We start from the raw sequence: 6,573 nt of genomic DNA on the forward strand, positions 1-6,573 counted from the left end.
TGGCAACTAGGAACCATGAATTTGTCCAAGAAGTGTTTTAGCACCATGTGAGAAGGACAAAATAATATCTCCGTGTACAAACCTGTACATAGAGCAAATGTGTGAGCCCTGCTGCTAAACTGAACTCTGTAATAATGCTGTCCCCTGCTAAGATCCTCAGCCTTCATGCATGCTCAGATATAAAATGATGACTAGCCCAACACAGCACAGCATAGCCTTGAAGCTCTCACAGAGCCCTCCTGGGACTGGAACTCTGTGAATGTGAAGAGGTCTGTGCACCAAGGCAGCCCTGGGAAGGAGAGTACAAGGGGGTAGGAGGTAAAATACAGAATTCAGATATGAATATGGATGGGAATGTGCTATGGGGAGAATGTCTGTTTCCTCCAAAACTCAGGTATCATAATCATAACCTTGTATTGATGGTTTTAAGAGGTAAGACTTGTGGAAAGTGACTATCATGTCATGAATGTAGGGACTCTTCAATTGAATCAGGACCTTTGACAAATGGTTCCTAGTGAGTTTGTTCACCCTCCTCCAAGTGAAGACACAGAAGAAGGCACCATGTTAAACAAGAATGCAGCCCTCACCAGACTCTGAATATGTAGATATTGGTTTACATTTTAAATACGCTTTCTACCTTAAGGTATCTTGGTATCGAAGATTGAATGCACTAAGGTACAATCTCTGCTGTTCTTGTCAGTTGCTTTCCCTGAAAAGGCCCTGAAGGATACTGAATTAATCAGAGGTGCTGAGTGCAGGCCCTGACCTCATTCCAGGCTGCAAATGGTGGAGGCAATCAGAACCCTAGTGCACTGTTTTTTCACACCCATCTCCTTGGAGAACTTTTGCATCTCTCTGAACTTAGTTTGCTTGAAAGCAAATGTCAGCACTTGCCCATTATATCAGTAATGGCACCACTGAAACAACATGCAGACTGAACTCTTCTAATACCCACTTAAGTTAGACCTCAGATGCCAGAAGAAAAACAAACAACTCTATCAGCAATTTTCCCAGGAGGTCATAGGATCAGCCCGCTGTCTTTAAGACTGTATGTTTTGTTCTTAGCATCTTTTTTGGAACTTCCAACAATTTTCAATGATTTGGGCAGATTTCTCTCCAAAATTTATGAGGTTTTGGTATGAGGTGTCTCCCACCAAGCTCTTTCATGAGAAAAGAGTCTTATAAACCAATGAAAACATTTGAAGATAGAATGAAGTGCACAATTGTGAACAGTTCATTATAGCAAATGGATTAAAAACATCAATGAAGAGAGAATTACTTTCTAAAATGCTTCTATAAAATGCAAAAATTTGTCCTGCAAAATGATGAAGCTGGAGTCCCAGCACCAGTCACACATTAAATATACAGTCATTCATGGTCAATAAATATAGAAAAAAAAAGTTCAACATATCTAACAATTAGAGATATGCAAATTAAAACTACCTTGCCATTCCATCTCACTCCAGTCAGGAGGGCATTTACCAGGAATACAAGTAACAGTAAATATTGGTGAGAATGTGGGGAAAAGATTCACTCATACATTGCTGGTGGGACTGCAGATTGGTGCAACCACTCTGGAAAAGAGTGTGAAGATTCCTCCGAAAATTTGGAAGAGAAACGTAATTTAACCCAATTATTCCACCCCTCAATTTGTAACTAAAAGGAATTAAAATCAGCAAACTACAGTAGCTCAGTCAAATCAATGTTTATAGCAGCTGAATTCATGGTAGTTCTTGTGACCTTCAGCAGATGAATGGATAAAGAAAATGTCACAGACACACACACACACACACACACACTCACAAACACACACACACGGGGGGGAGGAAAAAATAAAAGTCCATTGGATTAGACAAAGGGAAATTATGGGATGGGAGGCAGAGGGCATAGAAAAGGGAGTAGACTGAATGGGACAAAATATTTCTATGTTAATATATGACTAGAGACTAGGGTAACTTCACATCATGTACAACCAAAAGCCTGGCTCCTAATAAGTTATACTCCATGTATGTATAATATTTCAAAATATATTCTAATGTCACGTATATCAAAAAAGAACACATTTTAAAAAGTGAAAAAAAAAACAATACACTCATGAAGCACACATAGATGCAAATACTGAAATTACTAAAATTCTCAGGGCAACATGAAAAAAAGGAAATATTGATGATCTTGGGAGAGAAAAAGATGTCTTAGAAAGAATACCGAAGGTACAATCAGAAACATTCTTTTTACATTTTTTTTTTAATTTTAATTTTCTGGCATGTAGTATTGAACCTATGGGCACTTAACCACTGATCCACATGCCCAGCTCTTCTTTACATTTGATTAAGAATAAGGTCAAGGGGCTGGGGATGTGGCTCAAGCGGTAGCGCGCTCGCCTGGCATGCGTGCGGCCCAGGTTCGATCCTCAGCACCACTTACAAACAAAGATGTTGTGTTCACCGAAAAAATAAAACTAAAAAATAAATATTAAAAAAATTCTCTTAAAAAATAGAATAAGGTCAAATGTATGCTATGAGGTTATGAAGGCAATAGTAGCAGAAAGGGAAATAGAACAGAGAGGAAGGACAGAGGGACAGCCGGGCAGCAGTACTGAGGAGGTCACTCCAAGGACATGCTACCATAGCCCTCAGGCTCTGGAACACTGTGCACAGACTGAGCAGCAGGACCAGCCCTGGAGGGAGCCTGCCCGGGTCATCGGGGCAGCAGCAGAGACAAGAGGGCTCCGGAAGCTCAGGCCCTCTGGCAAGTGTGTAGGGAGGAGTGAGGACTCAGACTCTGTCTGGACCAGGGGAGAGGCCAGTGGGTGTGGCATGAGGCCAGGTCCCCTTCTGGAGCTCCCACAGTGGGCTCAGGAGGAGCAGAGGGCTGAGAGGAGGAGCCCAGGGTGGAGAGTGGACAATGGTGAATGAGAAGAGCTGGGGCTTCCATGGCTTTAGCAAAAGACCCCAAACAACTAGGAACCCTTGAGGCCTGGGCCCATCAGCACGAGTGAGTGCTGTTTAGGGACAAGCTGGGACCTACTGCATCACCTGTCTAACCCCTGGCTCAGGGGCTGTGGCACAGTAGGCTCTCAGCAGATCTGCTCAGTAACTGGACCAAGCACTAGCCTCTGAAGGAAATGAGTACCATGGATGTCGGGGGCAGCAGGCACCATGGCCCTAAGTGCTGGATCTGCCCTCTGTACCAGCACCCTCCCTGCAACCAGCTCCTAAACCCCTAAATCACTAGGAGAGGGATTTTTAGAAAAAACAGAATTCACAGCTCAGGGTGGACTTGGAGGCCAGCTGCCCAGCATGTGATGGTCAGAGCACCCCAGGGGGCTGTCTCCTGCGCAGTCAGCACAAATGCAATCGCTTCTCTTGGGTAAAGCTGTGGGACGAACGTGAGGCAGTCAGTGTCCGGGCCCAGCAGTGCTCACCGGGTCCCACTGTCCCATGGTCTACAGAAGCAAAAATTGCTCTTGACCCCTGTCCAAGCTCTGGGGTGGGCACGTCACAGGCTTTAACTGGGTGTTATTTGAAGTTGTCCCACACAGGCTCAGAGTCTGAGCCATGACCTAATGGAGTACAACTACATGACTATTGTTTACTTCCCAGGTTGGAAATTGCATAAGATAATGGTGAATGTGTTATCATAGAAGATGTCTCATTTTTATATTATTTTTAACTTGATTTTATGGTAGATTTTTAAATATTTTATCTGACATCAGAACAATCTGGATGCTGGGTGAGGAGGGTGAGGGGCTCCCTAGGGTTGAGGACCCAGGATGTTCCTCTGAGCACTTCTCTGGCTCCTCCAGGTGAAGTTCAATGTGCAGGGTGCATTTTGTGGGGGGTGTTTGCTAGGTCATTTCCTCTCCACTATGAGGGGAGAGTCACAGGTGTCAGGACTGTTGGTGCTCCCAGGAGCCTGTGTTTCATTTTGGGAGTCAGTAGCCTGAGCAGGTAACCTGTACACATGTACCAGAGACTCAGAATCCTGTCCCCATTGTGTAATTGAGGAGGACACATGTCTCCCACCACAGGGGTGGCTGAGGTCAGGGCACAGGGCCAGGCTCCCTGAGTTCCTCTCCTGCAGCGATGATGCCTGCTGCAGTTTTGCTTTGGTTTCCATTTCTCTTCTTTACAACTGGCACAATGCATGGTCTCTGTTGGGGGAAATGTCGATACATTTTAACTTTTTTATAAGTATTTTGTATATTTTATATTAGTAAGTGATAAAATGTCATAATAACTGCACAGATGTTATGCATTCATGACATCCTAGATTTGTGTTTAAAATTTATATATTTAGTCACATGTTCTGTCTTTGATTTTATCAAATGGTTGCAAGTCTCTAAACATGTTTAATTTACTAAAAAAGATTTCTGTATGAGTGTGCCCTTGTGTTTGAAACCCACGATGTTGAAAGATCAGCTGTATATGGTGTTTCATAAATTTTATCAGGCGGTTGCTTGGAGCCTTCTTTTGTGCCTCTGATTTTGACAGGAGCTCAGGAACTTGTGGCTTGTGAGAGAAGCAAAGGTTGGAATTTGGCAGGTGTGGGTCTTGCCTCTCTGGAATGACAGAGTACCAGGTGTGAATAAAGATGAAGATGTCAGCCACATTTCCTGTGTGCAGACCACCTCTGCCTCTCTACAGATGACGTTTACTTAGCACATGGGTGCCTGTTTCTTCTTCTGGAGGTTGGAGATAATCATAATAACCATAGCAGAGCCTCCACACCACTGTTTATTTATTGTGAGTAAATAAACCCATATTGTGCTTCTTTAGGCCTGGCTAGGAGTCCATACTCCAGCATCAGCCATTGTCATTACTGGTGTTGACACCTCTCCTCAAGTGCAGTAGAGATGGGTGAGAACAATGGCAACCCCCAGGGCCACTTCCTCCTTCTGGGTTTTTTTGACCACCCTCTACCTGGAGAGGGTCCTCGTTGTGGTCATCCTGGTAGCCCACCTGCTGACTACTGGGCCACACACCATCATCCTGGTGTCGCAGCTGAATCCCCACCTCCACACACCTGTATACTTCTTCCCCATCTCCCCGTCCTTCCTGGACCTCAGCTTCACCACCAGCTCCATCCCCAGCTGCTCCACAACCTGAGTGGCCATGACAATCAGCCATGGAGGTTGCAAAGTCCAGCTCTTCCTGTTCCTGGGCCTTCATGGAGTGGAGTGACTGCTGGTGGCCATCATGGCCTCTGACAGGTTTGTGGCCATCTGCAAGTTCCTGCACTCTATGGCTATTATGCATCCACAACTCTGCCTGGTCTTACCTTGGCTCTGTGGTGGCCAACTCTTTGGTCATATCCCCAATGACTTTGCACAACAAGGTGAACCACTTCCTGTCCCGTGTGAGATGCCCACCTGGATCCGCTTGGCCTACATCAGCACTGCTGTGGAGGGCATCGCCTTCACCCTGGCCATGGGCATCTTGCTCTCTCCCTTGGTCTTCATCTTGGTCTTCCGTGGCCACATCATCAGAGCTGTGTTCAGACACTCATCCTCAGGAAGACAGAGAAGCTGCAACCCCTGTTTTTGCCAACTGCCCTAGCTGGTGACCTAATGCTGGGTTCACAAAATCTGACTCTTCCAAGAACTCAACAAAACAACAAAGAAAGCATCCGTCCATACAGAAGAACCATTTTCAATATTCCAGAGATGGCTCTGTGACTTTAAGGATCCTTGGAAAGAGAGGGAACTGCTGGACATCTTTAAATGCATACAGTGAATACACAGGGTAGGCTCCATGGAACATTCTATCACAAAAGGGCAAAAGAGTAGCATTTCAATAGAGCAGGTGAGTGTGCCTCAACCTATTAGGTGACTACATCTGAAGACAGGTTTTGCTATCCAAGCTGTGACAACACCCCAAGTCACTACAAAATGTAGTGATTGGTTAGAGCCTGCTGCTTCAGGACTGGAAGCTGTGATTATTCAGATTGGCTTCCACCATTTCTTAATGTATATATTAAAAGGGCAACTGAGGAATTGTATCTTTCAGCCACTGGATTCTTGGACCAAGGTCATCATGCCCTACTATGGAAACACAAAAAGAATTAGTAGAATACATGATTTCAATAACATAACTTTAGAAGATCCAGGTTATTATTATTACTCTATCACACTCATCAGAAGATTCTTAATATTTTTTTTTTCCATTTTATTGAGAAGCATTGTGTTTGGCCATAGTAACATAGACATTTTTGTTTAGCATGGCATTAAGCCTTTCCACAATCCATAGAGCAGAGCGCTAATTTGCAATATTCATTACAGTGGATTCTAGAGCATTTTAACTTAGTTTCAATCCTTCTATCTGCACTTATGTTTAAATTATTAGGAACATCCACATGTTGTAAATTGAGACATAGCCATAAAGCCTGTAATTGTAGGAACAAGGAATAATATAATGTAGTCACTCAAGGATCACGAGACCAGGAGCTGGAATAGGTCTGGTTAATTGGCATGCACCTGTTTCAAACCTGTTTGTTAACTTCAGCATTTTATAGTTCTGAAATATCATCTGGCAATAACTAGTGTATGATAAGATAAATTGTATTCATACAGGC

At 44.0% G+C, this 6,573-nt stretch overlaps 1 pseudogene; it reads left to right on the top strand.

Annotated features, from left to right (window-relative positions):
* The first annotated feature begins 4,855 nt into the window (after positions 1–4,855).
* LOC139703496 (olfactory receptor 2W3-like) lies at positions 4,856–5,558 on the top strand (annotated as a pseudogene).
* The last annotated feature ends 1,015 nt before the right edge of the window (positions 5,559–6,573 follow it).

Source organism: Marmota flaviventris, chromosome Y (genome assembly GCF_047511675.1).
Source record: "Marmota flaviventris isolate mMarFla1 chromosome Y, mMarFla1.hap1, whole genome shotgun sequence".
NCBI classification, from domain to species: domain Eukaryota; kingdom Metazoa; phylum Chordata; class Mammalia; order Rodentia; family Sciuridae; genus Marmota; species Marmota flaviventris.